The sequence below is a fragment of the Herpailurus yagouaroundi genome, unplaced genomic scaffold, assembly GCF_014898765.1.
Source record: "Herpailurus yagouaroundi ecotype Mexico unplaced genomic scaffold, PumYag 140, whole genome shotgun sequence".
Lineage (NCBI taxonomy): Eukaryota > Metazoa > Chordata > Mammalia > Carnivora > Felidae > Herpailurus > Herpailurus yagouaroundi.
In genome coordinates, this window is record NW_024412395.1 from 35089288 (window position 1) to 35115476 (window position 26189).

General features: G+C 41.0%; 1 protein-coding gene across 10 annotated transcripts in view; it reads left to right on the plus strand.

Moving 5' to 3' along the window:
• Window positions 1–26189, plus strand: part of FMNL2 (formin like 2) — a 316728-nt gene that overhangs the window by 916 nt on the left and 289623 nt on the right. The gene's annotated exons all lie outside the window — the stretch shown is intronic.

The window sequence follows — 26189 nt, forward strand, 5'->3', positions numbered from 1 at the left end:
TGAAGTCTGCTTTTAGCCTTTTAAATCCAAGACACTGAAGACTCCCTTCTTTCTCCCTTCTGCTGGGACTAAGTTTCTGAGCCCCTCCCAACCACAGCTTGTCAGTGCTGTGAGCTCCGGAGGGTGTGGCGGCCTCCCCCTCGACCCAGCCAGAGTCTGTACTACAGCTGGTCCCCAGACTTCCGACTTTTAGTGACCCAGCCTCCTTAAAGGGATGTTGGAAGGGAAACCGGCAAGATCCGACGCGTTCCTATTCCTTACACTTGTACATTTACCTTTTCTTAGCTAGTTACCTCTAAACTCTACGAGGCTAGGCAGCAAGAGAACCTTGTGCTCAAGGCAGTCAAATTTGCGTGTGCCTGCGGGTGTTTGGTGTGTAACCTCCTAACTTTGGGAAGGGTTCTGAGTCTGAACACCGGGACATTTAAATTTGCCTTTCTTCAGGCCTTTTAAAAGGGCAGGTTTGACAGGGGGTATAACGTTCTGGAGGCTAGGTTAGCTTTGTGCTCTTCGAGACAACAGAGGGCAAAAGCTTTTTTCACGCCACCCGGAAAGTCTGGTGTGGCTGTCGGGAGATAGATGAGGCCGCCTGTCTTGCTTTGCATCTTCTGTGATCTCCCACAGCTGCTCCCGTCGTTGTGCAAGATGGGACACACTGAAATGAAACAGCATAGGCTTAATTACTTCTCAAGGCAGCCTGGGTGCATACTTGACCTGTCTTTCCAGAGACAAACGTTTTTATTCAAAATCCTCTTCCTTCCAGACAGATGGTTCTTACCTCCTAGCTCTGGGCTTTCTGTCTTTTCATCCTGTGGTGCTCTGTGTATGTACGTGTATACTGGAAATGGAAGGGCCAGTGACACAGGAAAACCAGATCACAATAATGCAATTAAGTTCTGCTCAATTGGGATAGCGTGTTTTGCCTGAGATTTCAGTTATGCTGTTGATTAATAACACATGATATGAATTAATCTTTAGAAAAATGTTTCATCAGCATGGTGGATTTGTGTTACTCTTAAGTCTAGCAGTCACAGACTTAGTATGTCACATTTATGATTCTGCATCACAAACTCCTTGGGGCGATGGTTGGTTGTTGTGGTTACTTTTACTCTACTGTGTGTCACACACAATTGCTGGATGTGGTTCTTAATTGTTGATGATATTTAAGCACCTCACAACAAAAAACGAAACCAAAAAATACCAGGCTGATCTTTTTGGAATAGAGACAAAGCTTTTGGAGAAGTCTCAGCTTGGGGACTGCCTTGTTGGTGATGCACTTGGACGTTAATGTGTTTATTGTAACTCCCCCTAGTCAGCTCTAGCTGCTATTTGGAAACCTACAAGAGGAATTAAAAGGTGTCCTCTTTATGCGCTAATGGAAGTCCAGAGTTAAGGTGATTTCTCTTAAGATAATTTTTTTTTCCCTGAAGTTATACATGTGATGCTCTCAACTTTGGTTTTCTTTGTGAATTGCTTAAGTAGTCAACTCAAACCATTTAATTCTAGAGATCAAGGTAGAAGGATAAATTTTAGGTGGCATATTTTGAAGTACATTATGTGGAGAAAATTCTTTACCCTGTGACACAGGGAATCATATTGGCATTATTGATACTAGACTTATTTCCTTATATGATAAACATCATATATGTGATTTGGGAGGAAAACTGGATAGTAGTACTGTACAGGAAAGCATACAAGCACCTCATTGTAAGTAAGTATGGTTTACGTCAATAATTAATGAGACATTTCAGACATGGAAAACAATTACACTCTCAAGCTCTAGAATACTTAAAGCATTGGGAAGGAGTAAATAAAAATGAAAATGACAAGTCCATCTATTTCTGGAAAATCTTGAGACCAAACCTACTCAGACTGTTTCCTTACCCCTTCATCAGTCTAAGTTACATTGTATGACTCTAAAAAACTAACAGATATGAATGGAAAGAGGAAAGAAGAGAGAGATTGTGGAATTAAGATCAGTGGAGGGGTTAACTTTAAAAAAATAGTAATTTTTATAGGAAAAGTTTTGAAATAGATTTGAATTCCTGAACTTCCTGTAATTAAAGACTAGTAAAAATTGGATCCAAATCTTAGGAGCTTAATCTTCCTAAGGAGAGTCTCTCTCCTTCTTGAGCTTGTCTTCAGCACTGTCAGAGTAGTTATAAAATGTATTTCTGGGAAAACATTACTCCTTGTATACATGTAACTGTTTGCATCTTTGTACCTACCTTACAGATAGGGCAGTAAAGTGATGTGCCTTTGTGCATACGTGTGTGATGTTTTTGTTAAACTGCTCGATAGAAGTATTTCATAAACTCGGTCACCTACTTTTATTCCTTTAGGGTGTGTATGTCATATATTTTACAGGTAACATTGGTGTGTATGTATTTTTTGGGTCCTACACATTTATAATTAAATATCCATGTGGCTCTTCATCGTATTAAACATTGCCTAAATGTTGGAAATATACGTACATACACATACACCCTCCTCTGCCCTTTATTTTCAAAGATGATGCTATGAAGTTTATTTTGGGGTGGGGTGAAGAATTGATGGTCTCTGTCCAAGAACACCTTTTTCTACATTAGACATTCTGTATCATTCACTAATTTTTGGCTTGAAGTCATTGTTTACAAATAAAATAGAAGTTCCCTAATGCCTTTGTCAAGGAGCTGTCGCAAGGATTCGTTCTTTGAATGTCAGAGGAGAGGATAATTTTAAGCCCTCTATCCTAGCTGCTGTATCTCTGTGTGATATCAGATATCAGGCTGCTGTGCAAACAGATTCAAAAAGACGGATTAGAAAGTGATGGTTTAGGGCAGTATTATGTCTGATACTGAGAACTACTTGGGTGTGTGAATAATTTGAGTCGATTTCTTTCCAGTTTTTTTTCCTTCTTGCTCTAAGGTTGAACATAGTCATTCTGCTTTAGAAAGAAGTAGGAACGTTTTCTGAGTACCTATTATGAGTCCCCCCCCCCCCCCATGCTTACATTATTCATTTAATCCTCACAATCATTCTGGAAATAAAATTACCTAAGTTGCCCACAGTCCTACAGATATGGAATAACTGATCTAGGATTTTTAATCCAGATTGGGCTCTCTGCCCCCTCTCCCCCACCCCATATTATATTATACTTCCTGAGGCCTTTGAACTGGAAAGGGGGAAAATGCCCGGAGCTAGCAGTAAAGCTGTTTAAGAAAAAAAAAAAAAATCCCTAAATCTGATAAATGCAAGTTTCAAGCTGTATAAAATAGACAAAAATGTCTTAGAAGTGACCGCTGTGAGGTGCGCTTGATGTTTTATTTTCAATGTCAAACATTTTGGCATCCTCACTATGCCGTTCCATTTTTCAGGCATGGAGTTAAATACTGATTTGGTCTGAAAGTGTGCTCTTTGGTTTTTTCTATCAAGGCAGACTTGAACTACCTTGGTTGGGAATTTAGGATTTCCAAATCAGAGGAGAGACAATCTGTCAGTGCCATGCATATACTGTGAATGTAATTACTTGTGAAAGGACAAGGAAAGTCAAGTTTTAACGTTTAAGTTTATTTCCCTTTGCAAGGTGTTGTTCTCTTTTAACCACTTCCAAGGAGAGCTCTTGCCATGCAGTCTGCTGAGCAGATGGATGGGTGAGAGTGTAGTTAGGTCATCGTCAGATGCTTGCTGATTTTTCTCACATCCTTTTTCCTATTACGGAAAGGAGGTAGAGAAGTTGGGCTGGGGGCAGGGTGGAGCGTTGTAACTTTGAGCCATTCTAGCTCATCCTAGGTACTATCACTGAGCCGCTTTATTTCACCAAAGTTGGGAATATATGCTTCTTATTGGGGTGCATTCCACCTCCCATAATGCCAGTATATTTGGATATCCAGTACAGAAATCAATCAGAGGTTATTATCTGAATACAAATGTTTGGCTCCAGTAAGAGACTGGCAGCAACACAAACTGATGACCTTTGGGAAGAAAAGGTATGCATGCCCTTAAGTCCTTAGGCGATAAGAATTACTTTTGCTGGTGGCCTCTCATTTAGCAAATAGCATTGGCCTGGGAGGCAGGAGACCTAGTTTCTAGAATTAATTTGCTGCACCAGGTTGAGCAAGTTAAAATCTTTCCTCTGGTCCTTGATTTTCTTCCTCTGTAAGTTGGAATAAAATTTGACACAACTATTAAGATAGGAGATTTTTTTAGATGATAGCACTTGAAAGTGTAAAATTTTCAGAATCTACCGTCCTGTGCTGCATCAGCTGACTTTGCATTTTGAAGAGCTTTGTGCAGGACTGTGTTTTAGCTGTATTCTGTGTGGTCTAGAGAGTAGAATTGCCAGGGTCATTGACTGAAAGTCCCCTAAGCTTAAGGAAAAGTATATTAACATTTAGAGTTGTCAAGGAAATGAACAGTGAGCTCTCCGTTAGAGTTGCTCACACAGAAGCTGTATGAAAAATGCTGGTGACTGGAAGTTCTTTGCAAACCCAAGACCTGGCTAGTGGCTATTGGCTTCAGTGGTGCCCTCTTTGAGGTGAGCCTGCTGTTGGCAGTTTCTAGACCTAGAATCCTAGCACCTGAGAGTGGGGAAGGATCCCCGCCCCCCCCCCCCGGGTGGGGTCCCCCGGGGCTTAAGAAAAAAATGTGGGCTCATGTTTGTTCTGGAAATTCATTTTACTTTACAAAAACTGTTGCTTGAAGGGCTTGGTCTTAGAAGTGTGCTCCTTTTTTTCATACTTAGGACTTGGGGCAAAAGGGCAAGGTGAAGTGGGCTTCTTTATGCTCACGGGTAACATGTGGCATGAAGATGGCTGATAGAAGCAGTGCTGATTCCAGATGATCCTTTCCACTTGGCAAGAGGGTGCTGGCAGTTGGAAGCCTCTTAGGAACAAAGCACTGACACCTTAGAAAAGAACAGACTGAATTGCTTAAGAGTGGGGGAGTGAGTTGCAAACCGTCTCTTCCCTTCTAGAATGGGGGATGTTTCTTCCCTTTCCCCACCACGAGAACTATGTCCCCAGGCTTTGGGGTCATGGTTTGTATAGAGAGGCTTCATGCACCTTGTTCGCTCTCATCTACTTGAATACTGCTGGCAGAGATAACTCCTGTCTTTTCTTTCCTTTAAGATAGTGCCTGCACAGACTGCAGGTGGTCTCCCCCTTTCCCAGTCACCCTGTCCTCTTTTCCCGGAGCTTTCAACCAAACACCAAGGAGTATGCAGTTTCCATTGGATATAATTTGGAAGCAGTGTCTAGGGAAGAGCTGGTAGGCCGGAGAGCTGTGATGCAGCAGAGGCCCACAAATGTGGGCCAGGATGGCTGGGAATTCCTACTTGAGGTTTAGTGGTATTTGTTGTAAACAGGAGAAGTGTACTTTCTGCTCACAGACTTAATAAAAAAAACAAACTGAGTCACATCTTCGTGCCCACCACACACAAAACAAAAACCCATGACCAGCGGCAGAGCTTACAGATAGTCACCTCATAACAAACTTTTTCTAGTTTTTAGGACACACCAAAGGTGTTCCTCAGATCACATTTTTGGTGTTCTTGTGCAGCCTGTAATGGGCTTTAGTGACTTGGAATTCACAGATAGTCTACTTTGTTCTTTGAGGAGTTGCTGTTTGTAAGCCCCTCTGTCCGTTGCTACAAAAGCTGAAAGCTTTGAGGTGTTTAGATCCTGCTATAGCCGCAAGTAATCTCTCTCGACTGATTTCTGTGGGGTAAATGGTGCCCGTGCCTGGTTTATACTAAGAACTTGTTGGCTTTGGGAAAGGTGTCCGATTGTTTACATTTTTGGCCCTGTGGCTCATGTTGGGCACTAAGATATGCCTGTTACCTAAAGGTCCTGCCTTGAATTAAGCATTTGCTCTGGAACCTGACTTCTTTTCTGTGTTGTTCTTTTTTTCCCTTGGGAGTTGCGCTGAACGCTTTAAGGCAGGATAATGAAGGGATTGACAAGCCGAAATGGTAGTCCTCAAACTTGGCTGTATATTGGCATCACCTGGGAGCCTCAAAAAACCATAGATGCCTGGGTTGATAAATTGGGTGTAGTAGGAAAGTTATTGTTTAAGAAGTACCAAAAATTATGGGGAAATTAGGCTAAGTGGAGAAGAGGTTTAAAAAAAAAAATAAACAAAATTTTCCCCCCAAAATCTTAAAGACCTTTGATTCAACTGAAAGCATCAAGATGAGAAATAAGAAATGGATCCAAGTCTGTTGAATTTTATTTATTTATTTTTTTTTGTTTTTTTTTTCAAGTCTGTTGAATTTTAGACTCATTTAACTATTTAAGAAATGATCATCAAATAATCATGATGAAAATTGACGGAGAAAGTTCTATATATTATAGCTCAAGAGTGAACAGTGGCCCTGAGGTGTACTTCTGGAGTAGGAAAATCAATAAATCAATTGTATTTTTGCTTAGGCCTCTATTCTCAAGCTTAATTGTTTGTTGGTTCAATGTAGGCCTTTTGCTTTGATCTCTGGTTTTACCACTTACAAAGGCTTGATGAGCTTGGCTTCCCGGAGAGAAATTCAAATACACTTGTGAAATGTAAACAACATTCATTTATTAAGAATCCTATAATCAGGGCAAATTGGCATGCTTATATAAGCAATTAGCTTTGAGAATAGAAAGATAAATAGGATGGTAGGTCAAGAATGAGCTGATTGTTCTCCATGCAAGACTCTAGTTATTTCTTCAGTAGTTATAACATAAGCAAATAGACATTCCTCTTATTCATAATCTTTAGCATTTGTGGTTTGGGATTTGAGGACAGCGTATGTGGTTTTTTGAATTGAGAGGATAGAAGCAATTATTGTCTCATTTTCATCTAGAAATATAAATAAATCATTCAAGGAAATGTAGGTACTTTATAATCAGATAAAACTTTGCAGTAATTGGGAACAGGGCAAGAGAAGGTTTGGATTTAGATGGGAATATTAAAGAATGATAATGGAGTTATTTTTATTTTGGTGGGGAAGGTAAAGAAGATGACTTAAAATGGCAGAAAGATGGAAAATAAGCTCATTTATTTACTTTTAGGGAGTGTGTGTGTGTGTAGAAGAAAGCGTTAGGATAACTAATAGGAGATGTTGGTAGGACACAATTAGATTTGTTCCATGGCAACATTGCCCAGTGAGGTCAGTACTGCCCCACCTCATCTCTGTGAAACCTGGGGAGCCTACTTGCAAAGGCTAAGAATCCGGTCAATGGGTTTTGTAGGTTAGTTTCACTTCTGGCCTTTTTAGTCCCCAGTATGGTCAGTCTTGTGGTTCTTCCGAGGAAGCTGTCTCTTTTTAGTGACAGTGGGCTATCTTGAATAATTGGGATTTGTTATCCCCAAGGACTTCTGCCTGGTGAACTTAGGCCAAGTCAGTCTAAATGTCTTGGGACCGGGAAGCTATAAACTTGGAATTGGTGAGTCCTCAGGCCTTATCACACAATCCTTATTCCACTGCCAACGAATGGGGCCCTCCAGATGTGAACCAGTAGGGACTGTTTAGAACTATGTGGCCTTCTGGGTTTGTGGAACCATTAAGCTTGCCAGGTTCATTCTCTCCAGTGTCCTTTCTCAAAAGCAGTTTTGAGTGTCAGAGTTGTTGGCCTTGTGGAAAGCATTTGTTTGCTTTAGAAATTTCTAGATTGTGAATTTACCAGATCCTTATTTAATGGAGTACTTCTTTAACATTAGTATTTTTTAAAAATAGGTTTTCTTTTGTTAAATTTTTTTTTTTTTTTTTTTTTTTGAGCGAGTGCTTGGTGTGTGTGAGTGCCGGGGGGGGGGGGGGGGGGGGGGGGCGGGGAGAGCATCCCAAGCAGGCTCGACACTGTCAGCACAGAGCCTGATGATATGTGGCTCGATCCCATAAATTGTGAGATCATGACCTGAGCCAAAATCAAGAGTTAGACATGTAACTGACTGAGCCACCCACGCACCCCTTGAAAACTTTTTTTGGTTGTTATGGAGGAGGATATTTCCAAATCAGCCTTTAGAAGATCTTTTTATTGAAGAAGGAGATACAAACAGAAATGGGCCCATATCATTAAGTATGCAGGTTGATGGATTTTCACAAACTGAACGCACTGTTGTAACTGGATCAGGAATCAGAATCTGTTTTCTCGTTTTTTCTTCAAACGTGGTTCAGCTTGGCTCCCTGCTGCCCAGCCACTGTCACTCACCTGAACTTAACTTTCTGCGTGGTCAGACGTACGTGAAAGAGAGTAGACCACAGGATTGTGCCTTGCGGTCTTCTTGTAAGTGACTCTAACCATGAGGTTTCCACTACTTCCTTTGAGAGATTTCCTCAGCCCAAATAGGCCTGACTGTTAGGAAATATTGACATTGTAGCATTTTCCTGTTGTTTGTGGTTATCTCCTCATTGATAACCCTAATGGTATTTCTTTTGTGTGTGTAGCATCTCTCTTTTTCATAATACTGAGAGGAGGACATTTTGATTTGTGTTCCTAGAGCAAAGTGTGAATGGGGAGCATTTGCACTGGGGTTTCACTACTTGGAATTCTGCACCCATAGATACAAATTTTGTTTATTCATTGTAAGCCTAAATTCTGGCCTTTAGCTTTTGCCATCTTCCTTGATTCCTTTGAAATATTGAAAGGTATCAGAGTGCAGATTTAATCTTGTGGCCCAGTTTTCCTGTCAAAGCCCTATCGTGTTATTCTAGACATTGGTCTGATTTGAGAGGCTCTTTGGCCATGTTTGTTGTTAGGGTTTCCCTTCCACACTCACCTCTGTAACTTCTGTATTCCTCCCAGAGCTGTCCTCGAAATCGTCCACAGTCTGGCCAGACCCCTCTCCTCTTCTGTCTCCTTGCTTGAACGCTCCCTGCACACAGAACTTTCCCTCCATTATGCCTTTTCTCGCAGTGACTCTCCTGCATGGCAGGTGCTTCTTGGCTTCTCTCTTTCTAGGATTCTATCCAGCCTTCAAGGCTCTTCTGAAATCACTCCTCTTCCCAGTGTCCTTGTAGGCCAGCATCAGCTTGGAGGAGGTGGGAAAAACAGTTCTCCTCTTTTTGATCTTTTTATTGCATGAATAGTATGAATTATTTCTCTTACTCATCGGGCCCTTGATTAAATACCACCTTGTATGAGGTGTGATTGTAAAATAAAGGGATGCTTTTATGTGTAGCTTCGTAGCCATTCATTATACTCTTAGCCATCATTTATGTCTGTTTTATTTGCCAATTCACATTGTGGGCTCCTAGAAGACCAGGATCATATCTTACAGGCCCTGGCACTTTTCCTTATTCAGCACAGCGCTTGGCCCAGGGAAGAGTCTCAGCAGGCATTTACTGACTTGGCTAGAGAAGGATATGATATGGGCTGAAACAGGACAGGAACTGAGTAGCTGACCACACTGGGCTGACTGTTAATTGCACATAACTTGCCAGTTGTGTTGAAGTGACACTTTGTAACAGATTCTTACTCATCCTGGTATTCTCCATATCACTCCTTTGTAGTAGGTGCCCAGGAATACTAAGCGTTCATAGTAAGTTGACATCATGCTTCACATGACTCCTTGTGGAAAACTGGTGAATTAAAAGAGGAGGAGGACAGTGAAATGGCCAACAAAATCTATTTTTTTTCACTGTCACCAAGCCAGATCAGTCTGTCATGATGTACCATCATCGAGGGAGTAGTAGTAGCCCAGTAGTCTAAGGCTTTCTAAAAGCAAAATGTTCCTTATGATGCTTTATTTGGAGTCAGGCACGTTTAAGTGAGCAGTATTCCCTATTTGGGCAATTTGGTGCTTTGCTGTTTGTGAAATGCTTTCAAATTATCTTTTGTGATTCTATGAGTTCTTTTATTTTTTAAGTTTATTCATTTTTGAGAGAGTGTGAGCACGCAAGTGAGAGAGGGGCAGAGAGAGGGGCAGAGAGAGGGAGACAGACAGAATCTGAAGCAGGCTCCAGGCTCTGAGCTGTCAGCACAGAGCTCGATGTGGGGCTCGAACTCATGAACCATGAGATCATGACCTGACCCGAAGTTGGATGCTTAACCGACTGAGCTACCCAGGCGCCCCATGATTCTAAGAGTTCTCAGTAATTGAGGCAAATGTGGCATGAGGGTGTGTGGCTTGAAGTTCTACAAGAAGGTAGGGAGGTTTGTGATCCCATCTAGGTCCTTAGCACCAGAACTCCAGTGGGGTTCTTATATTCCATTGTAAGATAAGCCACTCATGTGCTTACTCCTGTTCTGTCTTGTGCCTCATAACCATTATCTCTGATGCTCTCAGCAACCTTTGGAGGGAGATACTATCTTCCTTTTACTAATGAGGCAGTGGGGCTCAGAGTGATGTACCAAGTGATGGAGGCAGGATTGGAATCCAGGCCTGTCTCATGAAAGAACCTGCTGCTTTCTCCTGTACCACCCTGTATTTTCTGAATTAGCTGTGAGATGTCATTAAATTTGTGTTTTCTTCATTTTTCATATACCTTCTGGATTAAATGCATTAATTCATACTCTTGATGTAATTTGTGAGTCCCGCGTCCATATGGTTGTGGATACACTAAGCTCTAAGGGTTCAGAGGGAAAGTGCTGTTTCTGTATTTTGAATATTTAGCAAAAGTTTCCTTGGAATAGGAAGTAGAGAGATGCCAGCTTGGTTGCACCCACCGTGGGGCTACGTTTTTTATTCTGCATTATGCAGTTGCGCCCATTTGTCACTGCTTAAGAAGGGATTGTACTTTAATCGGAGTCCAAGAACATTTATTGAGCACTTACTATGTGCCATGTAGTGTTGTAGGATGCAAAGGTGCATGAGGTTGTCTGGCCATCTGCCCTCAAGGAGTTGATGATCTAGTGGTAGGGGAGGACAGTGGGTGGGTTGGAAGCTAGACATGAAAAGCGTACACACATATGTAACCGTAGCTGTCCCGTTGCTGCAAATTGCTATACGGAGTATAAAATAGGATAATGTGAGGTGGTGCCTTGTCTGTAAGATCTGAGGGTGGGGAGTAGGCAGCCTGCTTGTGAAGATCAGGTAGGAGCCCTCCAGCAGGAGTAGCAGCCAGGGCTCCTTTTGTTTGTTCCCTTTATGGCTCAGTATGGGGTTCCGCGGACTGTGGAGCAAACGAAGGGTGTAGCATGTGGATGTCTACTCGGCTTTAGACCTTACCTATGGGGAAGCCTCAAGGTGGAAGCCCAGGAGTCTATTTCCTTTGTCCTAACAGAGCTGTTTCTTGTAAATGGCTTTGTGCAGTCACAACTCTGCTGCTTGTTAAAATCAAATGACTTTTTTTCCCCCACCTGACTTCTAACAAATGATCATTGCAGTACTATCATTGTTCTAGACCCATGGGACATACCATTTAAGAATGGAATATTTGATTAGTGTGAACAGTGCCCTTGTAAGTAAAGACCCTCTGAAGGCTGGTACTTGGAATGGCCCATTTTATCTGCTTGAAACCAAAGGTTGACCTGGGTCAGGCAAGGTATACAGAGAAATTGCATTTTTGCTGTAACTTGCTACTAGCTTATTGCTCAGATTCTTTTTTTTTTTTTTTACCACTTTTTTGATATCTGATTTATTTTTAATTTTAAGGGCATTTAAGAGGTTTGATTCTGAAGTTAAAAATAAAAGTTGTATGTAGCTAAAATTATCCCTAAAATCTCCTGAGTTGCTGTGAAGGTACAGCATGCACAGTGCTGGGAGATACAAGCCTAGGACGTAATTGTTATACATGTTAAAGTTGGAGAAGCTGCAAAAGTGTACATGCAGATGTCTGGGCATTCAGGCCATTCTGTCTTTCTCAAACCTCTGACCATGACTGGACAATGGATGGAGAATGCTAACATCTTCTTGCCTGTGGATTTACTCCATTCCTATCACAGGGATCCTTTAAGTCCATACTAGTGAATTTGTTTGTTTCTTTTTTTGGGGAACTTGTTTAAGAGAATTTTAAGGCAGTTCTCAGGTTAAAGGTTGTTTTGATGCATGGATAGCAATAAAAACAATTTACGGCACTTACTGTACATTTCTTTATTTATGGCAGTAAGCATGAAGGTAACTCAGGATCCCTGGAAGGTTGGTGTCACCCCTGTTTCATATGAGAAACTCAGAGGAGTTAAGGGACTTGCCTGAGGACACACATTTGTAAAAGACATTGAAGCTGAAAATCAACTACATTGACTCTAAAGCTGTTACTAACATACTGTTTTTTTTTTTTTTAAGTTTATTTATTTTGAGAGAGAGAGTTTTCCCGCACATGTTGGGGAGGGCCAGAGAGAGAGGGGGAGAGAGAATCCTAAGCAGGCTCCGCAGTGTCAGCACAGAACCTGATGCGGGGCTCCATCTCAGGACTCTGAGATCATGACCTGAGCCGAGATCAAGAGTCGGATGCCCGAGTCAGGCACCCAGGCGCTCCTTTAACATACTGTTTTGATTCCCAATTGCAAACATATACATATGGTAAACAGCAATGTAACGGTTCAAAGTAAATTGAAAGCCCTGTGACGGTAAGTTCATCTTTGTAGCCTGGATTAATTTTGTTGGTACCTACCCAGAGCCAACAGTAACTATATATACCCTTCAAAAAAGTTAAAGATAAAATAAGAAGTGGATGAATAAGCTACTGTCCACTGTTGAAATAGTAAAGGCCAAGTAAGCTTGCAATCAAATTGGCTTTTTTCTAGTAACAGTTGTCCTCTGAAGCCTTTCTGAAGGCTCTCTTTCAGACAACTGTCTCTGAACCTTTGTATTTTTTTTTTCCTTAATGTCCCTAGTAAAATGGCTGTTTTGTTACAGCTTGAAGCCTGTGTAGTAAGCCTTTTGATCAGCCCTCGGTGATAACCCACAGACTTGGGCTTCCTTGTGCTGGGAACAACCATTATCTTGTGTTAATTAGTGGGCTTTATGTTGGGGGTTGCTTGTTTTTAATATACAAATTTCATGTAATCCCATTCACTTATTTACAAAATAATTTGCTCAAAGCCATACACTCTTAAGTTGCTGGGACACAAAAGTGAAAAAAGCATCATCTCTACCTTTGAGGAGTTGACTGCCTGGTGGAGGAGATAGATGTGAAAATGAAAATAGGACTTTTAAAGGCATTTATCATGCGTATATGTGCTACATACATAATGCGCTATGGATGGGTATATTAAAAGCAAAGTCTTAAAACATTTTAGGTAAGCTGATGAATCTGGACAAGTTAGTTTGGCTGAAAGGTGTAATTCATAAAGGCTAAACAAAATGAATTCTCTGTGACTGAATGCTTAAAGATTCAGGTGTGTTTGTGCAAATCATTTGGAAGGATCTAGTAAAAAGTCCTAATTCCCAGGGACAGATTTTCAGGTGGTAGACGATTCTGCCCCAAAGAGTAATGGACTGTGAGGCTTATTCCCCTGCCTTGCATGCGTCAGAAATGGAGTCAGCTGCTTTATTTATTTATTTATGTATGTATTTATTTATTAAAAAAAAAAATTTTTTTTTTAACGTTTATTTATTTTTGAGACAGAGACAGCATGAACGGGGGAGGGTCAGAGAGAGGGAGACACAGAATCCAAAACAGGCTCCAGGCTCCGAGCTGTCAGCACAGAGCCCGATGTGGGGCTCGAACTCACGGACTGCGAGATCGTGACCTGAGCCGAAGTCGGCCGCTCAACCAACTGAGCCACCCAGGCGCCCCATCAGCAGCTTCATTTATGCTACACTCACTTTGCTAGAAAGCTTGCAGTCATATCTACAAAGCTAATCATGGGAAGCGATGGCATTGGATCACTAGGACCCAGAATGGGCATTTAACTGAACTGTTGAAAAAAGTTTAACTTAAAAAAAAATGCTTGTTTATGAATACAGTGTTTGGAACTAGACCTGAGGTGGAATCAGGATGTTGCTGCGCGTTAGTGGAGTGTCCTAAGTCTGGGTAGCCGTGCCTGTCGCATGAGCTCAAGCACTACCTCTTTGGCTTGCTGCGAATATTAAATGATGTTGCTTAGTACAGTCAAGTTGTGGCGTTCAGGTGAGCACTTCACAAAAAGTGGTGGTTCTGGCTATTTGGCACCTGTCATTATTTCACTTCGTTAAAGTGCTGACGTTAGGGGTTAGGCTGTGGACTCCGATGGAGCTTTAGTTAAACCATCATTGACATCAAATTCAAAGAGGACCCAGAGTTGAACTGATGGTAGCTTGTGCTTTATTACTCTCCTCCTAAGATTGTACTTACTGAACTTTTATTTTATTTTTTTATGAATGTTTCCTGATCCATTGTATGCAGCCTCTACTTGGATATTTTATCTTGATCCCTGACTTCTATTTTGTGCTGTCTAGAAAAAAAGTCTGATGTTTCACTTGTTAAGCTTAAAAATAAGGCAGTCATTTTACTAGCAAAAAATGGGTTTATTTGGGAAGTAGCCGAAAATTAAAATTTGGGACATGCCAGCTACAGCAAAACTAGAGGCAAGTCCAACAAGCAACAAGGAGAGGAACATTTTATTTTATGGAGAAGGAGGAGGAAATTGGGTGGGGCTGTTTTGAATGAAAGTCCCATTGGAGAAAGGCAGTGTTTAAGGTAATGACAATTTCTCATGGGCTGAGTTGTCGAGATTGTGGATTTCTTGTAGGAGATGCAATGCACATCTTTTCCTAATAGGTTCTGTAGTTGATTCCTTCCTGTTGACAGTTCTGTTGAGGTCTGTAATTGACAGTCTTCCTGTAATGGGTGTGGAATGGTACCTCCTGAGAACTCTCCTTCTCTCCTTTTCCAAGAACTCCGGAGTAGTGACGTTTCCCTTTGATAATTTTTGCACAGGGTGTTGGACTGTTCCATTTCAGAGCCTAATGGAAGCGTCAACATTTTCACAGTTGGAGTGGACAACCACCATGCAGTGTACAACTGTGACCCTTAAACAGCTAGTTCACATGAGAAAATACATTCAAGGTCATGACCATCTGGGCCCTGAAGGAACTGCTGTTGAGATTTTGTTTGGCTCCAGCTCCATTCTGGGACGGATAGAGTCCTTTGGACTTCATTCTGAATTCCAATAATGGCAAAAAAGATTTGTGTGACTTGTGTATAGATGGCCTTCTGTTTGAACTGATTGAGATTATGAGCATTGTTTAATAAAAGCTTTGCCCTTGTTTCAGATCAAGAATACAATGCCATCTGATTTGATCTAGAAGCAAAGTAATAGTCACGATGGTTTGCATTCCCCCAATTACCCCTTGTTTTATTTTTTCTAGAAGGGTCCTCCGTTTATTTGGGTTACATCCTACAGAGTTAATCTTACTGAATCAGGTAGAGCTAAGCTTAGGAAATAGGCTCATCTCACCTCAGATCAGTACACTACTACCATCTAGAAATGAGGGCCTGAACTTTTCTAAAGATACCTTTTACACACTCTTTTTTTTTTTTTTTCTCATTTTCCAGTGAGGAAAATTGTTCCTTTTTCTCCCAGGTGATAAATGTCACTTTTGCCCTAAATTTTAAAGTGGGATTCTACTTTTAAAACTTAGATAAAAGAATATTTGATAGAACTGTCAGACTAGTACAAAATAAAATTCTCTCTGTTCTCAGAGCCTTCAGGGTCTTTAAATCTCATTGGCTGAAGCTGCATGAGTGTTTCTGTTGGTGCCCCATTTCCACATCATGGAGCTTTCATTTTCGGATTTTAGTAATGAAGGTATGAACCCAATCTGTCAGGTTTCGTGTGCCGTTTACTATAGCCCTTAGCTTAGAATTGAATGAAAGGAAGTAATAAGCCAACTCTGAGAAGGTCCAGATGAAAAGGATTATAACGTGGTACAAAAATATTAGCATGCCCAGCCCTTCCATGTGACTCATTCCTTTCAGAGTATCCATTTTGACAGCTTTTTTGAATCACACATCAATCACGATGTTGGTATTCTTGGCGAGGTGGTAGACCTTACCCTGATGTTCACAATCATAACTGCCAAAAGTGAACAAAGAGGAGAATTCCAAGTGAAACATAACAGCATCACAAATACTTAGTTTTGTCTTGAGCAGAAAGAGAATCAGGAGTTAGATGATGTCCTTTACATTGCCCCAGGAAAGCCACTGCTTTATTCTGGTGAAACTAAGGCCCTAGTGGGTCTTATCCAGCCTTCAACTGTAGGAACTATTTTAATATTTTGTAAATTTCTTTTATTCTTTTAATGTTTATTTAAGAGAGTGAGACAGTGTATGCACATGTGAGGGGTGCGGAGCCCGACACAGGACTCTATCTCATGAACTGTGAGGTCATGACCTGAGCTGAAATCAAGAGTTGGATGCTTGACCAACTGAGCCACACAGGTGTTCCCCCCCCCCCGCCCCCTTTTAAATTTCTTTTAGAGAGTTTGTGGGGCAGACGGGCAAGGGGCAGAGAATCTTAAGCAGGCTCCACACTCCGCCTGGAGCCTGACACAGGGCTCCATCCCACAACCCTGGGATCACAACCCTAGGTGAAATCAAGAGTAGGATGCTCAACTGACTGAGCTGCCCAGGCATCCAGGATCTATTTTTATGTTAGTTTCCACTCCAGAGTTTCCCTTCTCCAACCTTCTCTCCTATCCTAGGAATAATTCATTTAGGGCTTAAGGTTTTTCCCTTGATGTCCTGGGGACTAAGCTTGCTCTGGGATCATTCTACCCTGTGCTGCATGTATTCCTTCTGGGAAGAAAATCTTATCACTTCAAAGGAGCAGCGGATACCCGGGGTGTATCTAGAAATAAAAATTTGACCCTTTGTCTCTGTCCTTTTCATCCCTCTCTCTTGCAGGCAGGCTTTCCTTCTGTGCAAACAGACCGTTGTAATAGTGGTAGTCTGTCATGCTGTTAGATGATTTGCATCACTGCTCCAAGTGGATGCTGTAATTTCATCCGGAAATCTCCTTTCATGCAACTGACTGCTGTAAAGTGCGCATGGGGCTTGCAGCGCATGTCCTTCGATGCTGAGAAATAGCTTTGATGGACAAGGTCTTGAGAAAATAGTCTCAACGTTGCAGAATATTTGGGTAAAATACCCACATACGTAAAGAAAAGAAAAAGTTGCAGATGACAGTTCAAGCTTCTCTGTCCTCATTTCCTTCTTTCCCTCTTCTAAGGAAAACTGTGCCGAATTGACGTTCCTGTGCACATCTGGCACAAATAATTTACAGTTTGAGTTTATAGAAATGGTATCTCCACGCACATGTACTTTTGAATCTTTATGCATTGGGTTTGAGAAGTACTTCTGTTGATGCATGTAACTTTGGGTCCTTTAACTTGTAAGTCTTATTTGTTGAGTGAATGTACTGTAAATTATTTACATTGGGTCCTCATTATTTGTGGATCCTTGATTTGCAGGTTTGCTTATTCAATGAAATTTATCTGTAACCCCCAAATCAGTACTTGTGCTTTTGTGGTCATTCATGGATCAAGGGTGGTGAAAAATTGCAGTCACCTGATGGACAACTTACCAGATGAGGCCAAACGAGGTGGTCCTCTGCTTTCTTGTTTCACCTCTCACTACAAGCAGTTGTCCTTTTTGCGTTTGATTTAGTGTCACGTTTTTCACATTTTGGTGCTTTTTGTTGGTGATTTTGCTATGTAAAAAGGCAGAGTGATCCAAGCAAAGTGCTGAAGTGCTCTCTATGTTCCTGAGCCCAAGAAGACTGAAATGTGCCTTGGGGAGAAAATACATGTGATAGATAAGCTTTGTTCAGGTGTAAGTTAGCTGTTGGCTGGGAGTTCAGTGTTCATGAATCAACAATAGGTATTAAGTAAAGTGTCTTCAAACTGAAACACGCATGACAGTTGTATGTAATGATGTGACCAGAGGTTTGTGGAAACCTAACCCTGTATTTCTCACAGGAGCAATGCTTCAGTATTTGCTAAATGTTTCCAGAATAGGACCACTGTGAAGTAGGAGAATCAAGTTTCACCTTATTGATGGATATTTAAGTATTTTCTGCAGTTTTTAAATTGTTACAGTCCTTGTCTAATGTCAACCGATGCATAGGTGTTGGTTTCTAAAGGTTATATACTTAAAAGTACTGTTGCTGAGACCTGGGTATGCCCACCTTCAAAGCAGAGTGACTATCATTGTAGTGCTCCCTGTGGTGGTTAATTTCCCCTAGTGGCGTTGATGCTAGTGAGTTCATCCCTTAGGCTACTCAGATCGTGCCTGTGTATCAGTGAACTAACAAATATGTTTTAGTACCTACCCGGTGTTAGAGATTGAATAATAGCGGTGAGCTGTCATCCAGGAGTTTATAATCTATTTTTTGGTTATAAGATTTAGAAACATAAATTAAAAAACGGGCTGCCATCCATTTTAACCTTTATCTTTGAGATGAGTATAGATTGAGATTTTTTGGGGAATGGTTAATAATAGCAGCTAATATTTATGGACTTCCCTTTGTATTGTACTAGACATCTCTTCATGTATATCATCTTAGTAATAACCTAAGAGAGTAGATGGATGTTATTAGTCTTACTAAAGAGGGAACTGAGGTGCAAAGAAATTGATCATCTTTGTTCAAAGTCACACAAATAACAAGTGACAGGATTTGGACTTAGGCTCCCTGGTACCTGAGCTTCCATTCATAACCATTGTGCAGTATGTGCCTCAGTTTACCATTTAATTTCCTACATGTAGCCATGGCCTAAGAGGTGATCGGTCTTTACAGATAAAAAATACTTAAGGAAAGTTGGGGAATCATGTAGCAGGAAGTAGGTATGGGGTTGTGTATGTGTTTTATTTTAATTTTTTTTAAAGTTTATTTATTTTGAGAAAGTGTGAGTTGGGGAGGGGCAGAGAAAGAGGGAGAATCTCAAGCGGGCTCCATGCTGTCTGCGCTGAGCCTGTGTGGGGCTCTAACTCACAAAACCGTGAGATCATGACCTAAGCTGAAATCCAGAGTCGGATTAACAGCTGAGCCAGCCAGGCACCCCTGTATGTGCATTTTGAACCAGGTGTAGAGGTGAGGTGGGGCACACCAGAGGACCATCTTGTCCTCTGCCAAGTCTGGCTTCAGTACGGATTATCAAATCCATCTTTTATACTGGTGAAAGGGATTCTTAATGTCTAGCTATTTTCATCACCATTTACAAGGCCATTGAGTAGTTTTGGAAGAAGGGGAAAATTTGTGTATTCTTTCTGTCCTTGTTTTATTTGCTCAGATGAGGGTTTTGCTACTTCTGTGAGATGGCGTTGAGAAACTTTACCACTTTTTGAGGGCTTTTCTATGGACCAAGCAGTGTGTGAGCACTCTGTGTATAGTTCTGAGAGCCACGTTGTAATGCTGTAATAAGTTACTTGGTGTTGAGAAGGGTTTGAACTAGGTAGTCGACTCCATAGTCGACCCTTTCCACTACTCTGCATGGACTCCCTTGGTAGAGATGGAGGGTGGGGTTGGCAAGGGTGGGGGGTGGAAGGAGCCTGAAGTAACTATCACTTAGGAGGGTGACATCCCTCCCTGGTAAGCTGCAGGCTGCCACTCCGTGGTAATTTCTCCTCAGAAAGGAGAAACTGCGAGTGAAGCATCGCATTGCAGAAGGTCTCAGGGATTCAGAGAGCCACCGATAGTGCCATTGGAGATAGCTTTGGAGATAGCTTACTTGTCCCCAGGAAGGTGAACGAGATGTTGGAGATGTTCACAGTGAGGTGTCTCAGAACAGTTGCCGCCTCGTTTCTTGGAATTGGTCACTTTTTTCTTATTAACACGTGAGCTATACATTATCTTCTGAGAGCAAATATTCACGGCCACTCAGAACTAAGATTATTCTCTGAATCCATGTCTTTCAAACTCTTGATTGCAGCCTGTGCTAAAACACAGGTTACATTCATGGCCCAGTATATACAGGGTCAATAAATCCAAATAAAAGATGCTCTTTCCTAAAACAATATTTATCTTTGCTAGGTGAATGGCACCCCATTTCCTACACCATTTTATTCTTCTAAAATATGGTTGACTTTTAGATGGAGAAGATGCACTTGTATGATTTAAATTCCAGAAATTATTTGTACTATAGTATTGAAGCCACCTGGTTGGATATCATTTAAACTCCTTAGCTCATGAAGCCCAAACCAAAGAAATTGTTTACTCTTGAGATTTGATCATGAGATTATTTAGGTCTTTGATGAATTGCCAATGTCTATTCCTTGTGGTTATGCAGAGATTGGAAACATTTGTTTTATAAAAGTTTTGACTGCATAATAAACACTGGAGAATCAAGACTCAAGAGGATATTAAGAGAGCCTGTTGCAGCAGGTATGTTACTGTATTTAGATCCATAGTCTCATTTTTTTTCTAGAAAAACATGTACCTGGGAAATACTGCACTTCCAAAGTAAAACACATTTTTTTTTTTTTATTCTTTGATAACTTCTGATGTAGGTCTTCTGATGTATGATGTTTTGCACATGTGGGAATCTAGATCATAATAATACAACTTAATAAATTTTCGTTTGAAATTTTGCTTGATATCTTCAACTTAATTTTTACTCAATGAAGTAACTTCCACTGAAATAAGAAACCAAAATCACAGGGCAACCTTGTGCAGTGTCTGTTCTGAATTGTTTGTGGTGACTTCTGGGGCTTTTTGCTTTGTTTCAAGTATACTTTTTAAAACTTTCTGATGACTTTGTAAGTAATTGTCCTCATTGTTTATGCCTGTATTTCTATCCACATCTGCTCCTCTTGACTTCAGTAGTAAAATATTATTACAGTGGGAGGTGGTTCGATATTTTGTTTCTGTGTGCCTAAATTTTACACCTGTAGATGTCACAAAGCAGCACAGTTCTCAAAAAATTATTCCTTTTCCTGGGTTTATTTTTCTGATTTACACTTGAACCAGGAGGGCTGGAATGCTTAAGCCCAGGGGCTTTAATCCCAGCCTTGCCATCCACAGTCCTGAGATCTCCTGTATTGTAACTTTATCATCTGCAAGTGGGAATAAATACTTCTCTTCCATCCCAGAGCATTGATGTGGGATAAATCCTGAAAGAGCTTTGATACAAGAACATTCTTTTATACGTAATAATATGGAAAGAGGCATTATGCTGAATTTCAAAGTCTTATGACTTTAAAGTTACCAAATAGAAGACACCAATTTACACTCAGTGTGAATGCTAAACATATTTAAAAGTAATTTTTTCTACTAATGTGAGTAGTATATGCTCATTGTAGAAGATCAGAAAATGCATTTTAGAAACAAAATATCAATGTTTCTAATTCCATAGCCTTGAGAGCAGCCCTGTTAACTATTTTGTTACGTATTCTGCCCACATGATTTTATTTTCTCTCGTGTTCACGTCAGCAACATCTTTTCTTTAACCAGAATTTCTTGAGTGCTTGCAAACTGTTAAACTGATGGGTATTTCACAGTTAATTGAACTAGTTCCTTGTGGTTTGAGTCTCAGGATGGTCTGTCTCTGGCTGCCTCTTCAGTTTCACCAAGATGAACATCCCTGTCTCTGAGTCTTGGCACACATTCTAAATCATTTCCGTAGGATCACGTTGAGTAGAGTTTAAAGAGGCAGTTCGGAGTGGTGAAAATAAAATGGGCATTAGGAGAATTAGGTTTGACTTTTACCTTCTAATTGTTACTGTAACCTTTAAATCACTTTCTTTCCTGGGCTTCATTTTGCTTCTTGGTTACAGGGGTAAAGTGAGCTAACTCGTGAGGGGATTTCATTCTGAGTGTAATCACTTGGGATATTTTACAGATGGGGAAACTCGGAGTGAAAGGGATGAGCGTCTCTTCTTCTTTTTTTTTTTTTTTTCAACGTTTATTTTTATTTTTGGGACAGAGAGAGACAGAGCATGAACGGGGGAGGGGCAGAGAGAGAGGGAGACACAGAATCGGAAACAGGCTCCAGGCTCTGAGCCATCAGCCCAGAGCCTGACGCGGGGCTCGAACTCACGGACCGCGAGATCGTGACCTGGCTGAAGTCGGATGCTTAACCGACTGCGCCACCCAGGCGCCCCGCGTCTCTTCTTCTAATGAATACCGTGTTTGGTAGTTGACTCTGGTGGTGTTGAAGGCACTGAGCAGCCTATGGTGCTTTAGAATAGACGTAGCTATCGTCCTCGATATTCCTGGGTGATGATGAATGGTGTCTGTCACTGAGCCGGTTCTGATTTCAGGAAACCCCTTCCCTGACAAAGTCCCACTAGGTAAGTTATTGACTTCAATGTTGTTTCCTTTAAAAGTCAGGCTCCTCACCTGATGAGCAGATAAAATTGGTCTGTCCATAAAATGGAATATTATTTGGCCACAAACAGGAATGAGGTACAGGGACAACCTGGATGAACTTAGAAAACATGATCTAAGCCCAAGAAGTTAGTCACAAAAGATCACATAACATGATTCCATTTATATGAGGTGCTTGTAACAGGCAAATCCATAGGGATGGGATGTTGATTTGTGGCTGCTTAGGGTGGGGGGACAGAGAGGCCCTGGGGGGGGGTTGGGGTGGGGGATGCTAAAAGGTACAGGTTTTCTTGCTCACATGATACAAATGTTCTGATTTGATTGTGGTGATGATTACACAAATCCTGGAATACACCAAAAACTATTGGATTGTATCCTTGAAATGGGTGAATTACGTTTCAATAAAGCTGTTACCAAAAACAAAACAAAATTCTAAAAACGTTTTGTTTCTAGATGTTTGACTTGTAGCTGAGTGAAAACTGATCATATTAAACTCCTCATGTGTTGTTACTTCATTTCCTGAGAATCTCCATTTGAATCTCAATATAAGATGACTGAGTTACAAGACTCTTCTTTCCCATTTGGAATTTCTTTTGAGGACTTGTGTTAGTAAGATACCTCCTAATGTCAGCACTTTCTTATCTGTCTCCCTTGTTTGTTAGGGTTTCTGAATTGCTTTTGTGACACTCACTTTGGCTGCTCCTGAAAAGTCAGTATTTTGATAGCTTCAGTGGTGGCTTGAGTTTTGTATTTGATATCTCAGAGATAAAACTGTGCATTAATTAATTTGCCATTGCAGAACCAGATAGGGAGGGGTTAATACTTTGTTCTTGATGCTTACATTGCAGTTCATAGCTTTGGGTTTTCTTGGTGAGATTGAGGAGTTGCCCATGAGGTAGTTGGCTGAGGAGCCCCAGACACTTGGTCTCTGTGAGGGCACTTCTTCCTCTTACCTGTATTAATTATGGAAAAGTGAGTTCAGCCAGGGACAGCAGAAGTGGGGGGTAGGCATTGGGTCCCTTAGAAATTCAGACTGTGTTTGGTCATTTTCAGTGAAATTTTCACATCTTTCAAGAATTTCTACCAGATCCATAAACGTTAAGGTTAAAATTCAGTCAACAGATATCATTTGTTTTTCTTTACAAGGGCCTGCAAAACGTGCATGGAGTTTCTTTAACAGTGAATTACCTAAGGGGTGAATGAAAGAAAATGCTGGTGGTTTTGTCTTATGCCTCTCTTGTTCTGCCATTGCATTTTGTCATGGTATCAGCCAGAGAGAGTGAGGCTTTTAATTTTTTAAATTTGTTTTAACGTTTATTTATTTTTGAGACAGAGAGAGACAGAGCATGAATGGGGGAGGGGCAGAGAGAGAGGGAGACACAGAATCGGAAACAGGCTCCAGGCTCTGAGCCATCAGCCCAGAGCCCGACGCAGGGCTCGAACTCACGGACCGCGAGATCGTGACCTGAGCTGAAGTCGGACGCTTAACCGACTGCGCCACCCAGGCACCCCGAGAGTGAGGCTTTTAAACCAAAACATGAGTGAACCATAAAACCGTATCTTGAGACAATCTAATGTAGCAATAGCAAATTTGGCAGAATTTCTGAAGCAGCCTCATGACTAGTATTTCCAATAAATCTGTTTAGATATGTTTGGGGTACTTTTCCTGGCGAAATGGTGAATTGTGCAACTAGGAGGGACTAAGTCGGATCTTGGAATTAGTTTGAGACTTTGATCTTACATAAATAAGTTTCAATCATGTTTCTGTTTAGTATCTAAAATCAGCTTCAAGAAAGTTTTTAGCTGGACTATTTTCTGTGTTGTTACTGAGAGGTCAGAATTGTCTCCTTGGTGAGTGAAATTTGTTAATAGTGGGTTCTTGAAAATTGAGACCTTTTTTTCTCATCTGGAACATCCTCCCTGTGAACTGTAAATAACATCTTGATTTAAGCTGTGAGGATTCAGAGAATTGAGATAACAAATGAAGTACAAGTATTTTTGAAGGCTTTTCAGTACACATATGGTATTGCACACCTACTATGTGCCCAGCACATAACATGTGACTTGCTGGTTCATTCAGTGAAGATTTATTGGGGATTGATAATGTGCTGGGTACTACAGTGAAGTTACAGAGATGAAAAGGCAGTGTATTTATATATTCTTACTATAGCATTTACTGTATGTGTAAATGACAGTCCAGAGGTCGTATATGTTCTTTGAGGGCAGAGATTGACAACGAATTAGAAAAGAAACTGAAGAAGAGTTGACTCCTGAATTGGAGAGTGGGACATGAGTGGGATGGTTTGGAGTTGGGGAGAGAAGGGGAGCAGTTTGGGGGGAAGGTGTTCTAGGGAAAGGCCCAGAGGTAGTGGTGTGTTTGCAGGGACTGCATGTGGTCGATATGCCTAGAACAGAAGATGCCTGTAGAGGTGACAAGAGAAGTGATAAAAGTTATGTTTTAAGAATGTAATCTAGGAACAATCTTAGGGTGACTTACAGTGGATACAGTCAGAGTTAGAAGGCCCAGTCAAGTCTGCTCTCATAATCAGGCAATGAAGGACTGTGGAGATAGACGAGGTCTTAAAAGAAAGAAGGAAGGGGAGACCAGGAAGGTGGTGCCTTGGAAGAAAAGGGCAGGACTTGAATTCCTGCTGGTTCTTACCTAGCAGTCCTAAAGGGACTCCTTTGAGATTTTTATGAAATTTTTGGGTCTTTATGTCAAGAGAGGTCCACAGATCTATCTTCATGTAAAAATCAACACGTGGTCCAAAAACTCATTCATAGACTATCAGAGGTCTGTGGATCCCACATTCAGAAGCCTTGATCCAGTAGAAGGGTGAAGAAAGGAATAACTCCCATGGGAATTTGACATGTTATTGGTACAACCAACAGACTGGGCCAATTGCATAGAGTATCTTAGAGGATGAGGATATATTGAGATTTTTAGATGTATTGAAATTTCCTCATAAGCACAAGAACTGTGCACTTGCCTCTGTTACATGTTTATTGAATACATGCGCTGTGCTAGAGACTGCCTGATGCAGGGGTGAGGTTAATAAAGTGTACTGGACTAGATACAGGTCTATACACACAAATAATTCTAGTAGAACTGTGGCTTTACATGTAGTGTACCCTGGTTTAAATGCTCTGGGGTGGTTTTATTTTATTTGTTTGGTATAGGAGGCTGCCCTCTTACTGAATATTGTCAGTCTTGACTTTAGGTAGTATGCTTTTATATTCTTTGATGAAAATGTAGCTAATTGCTGGAGACTATTCAGAATAAGGATGGAAGAAAAGGGGATTATCACATCTAAGCAGGTCCTGTTTGTACACATCGAATGCCTTTGCACTCAAATGTTCCATATTTCAGTTGACAGAGTTCTTAAGCAATAATTTCTGTATCTGAGGCATCGCCGCTTGGAGAGTATCTTGGATTCCTAAAGATAATTTGTAAGACAGGTTGGAAGGGGATTGTGAAATCAGAGTCTGTCTTCCAGGTGTATGAGGTCATCTGTCTTGCTTCCTCTCTACCAGGTTGAAACCACACCTCAGGGCTCCAGGAACCTATGCATTTGGTTCAAAGAGATTTTGTATTCTGGTATTTCACAATTACTTTTCGGTGTCCTTTGTAATTTCCATCTTAAGTCTCATTGATGAGGAAGGTTTATATGATCTACTCCCTTTAGGCTAGCTTCTTGATCAATACCAATGGGTGTAGCTCCAGCAGTCCTTTGGAGAAATGCTCAGCTGAATTGACAGTCAGAATGAACAGTCCTGCCACTCTGATCTAGCTCCTTGCCCTCAAAGTGTGGTGCCAGGATTAGGAACATCAGAGGCACCTGCAAACTCGTTACAAATGCAGATTTTCAATTCCTGTTCCTAATTTACTGACTGAATTTATATTTTACCAGGGTCCTACAAGTGATTCATGTGCATTTTATTTTATTTTTTTAATTTTTTTTTTCAACGTTTTTATTTATTTTTGGGACAGAGAGAGACAGAGCACGAACGGGGGAGGGGCAGAGAGAGAGGGAGACACAGAAT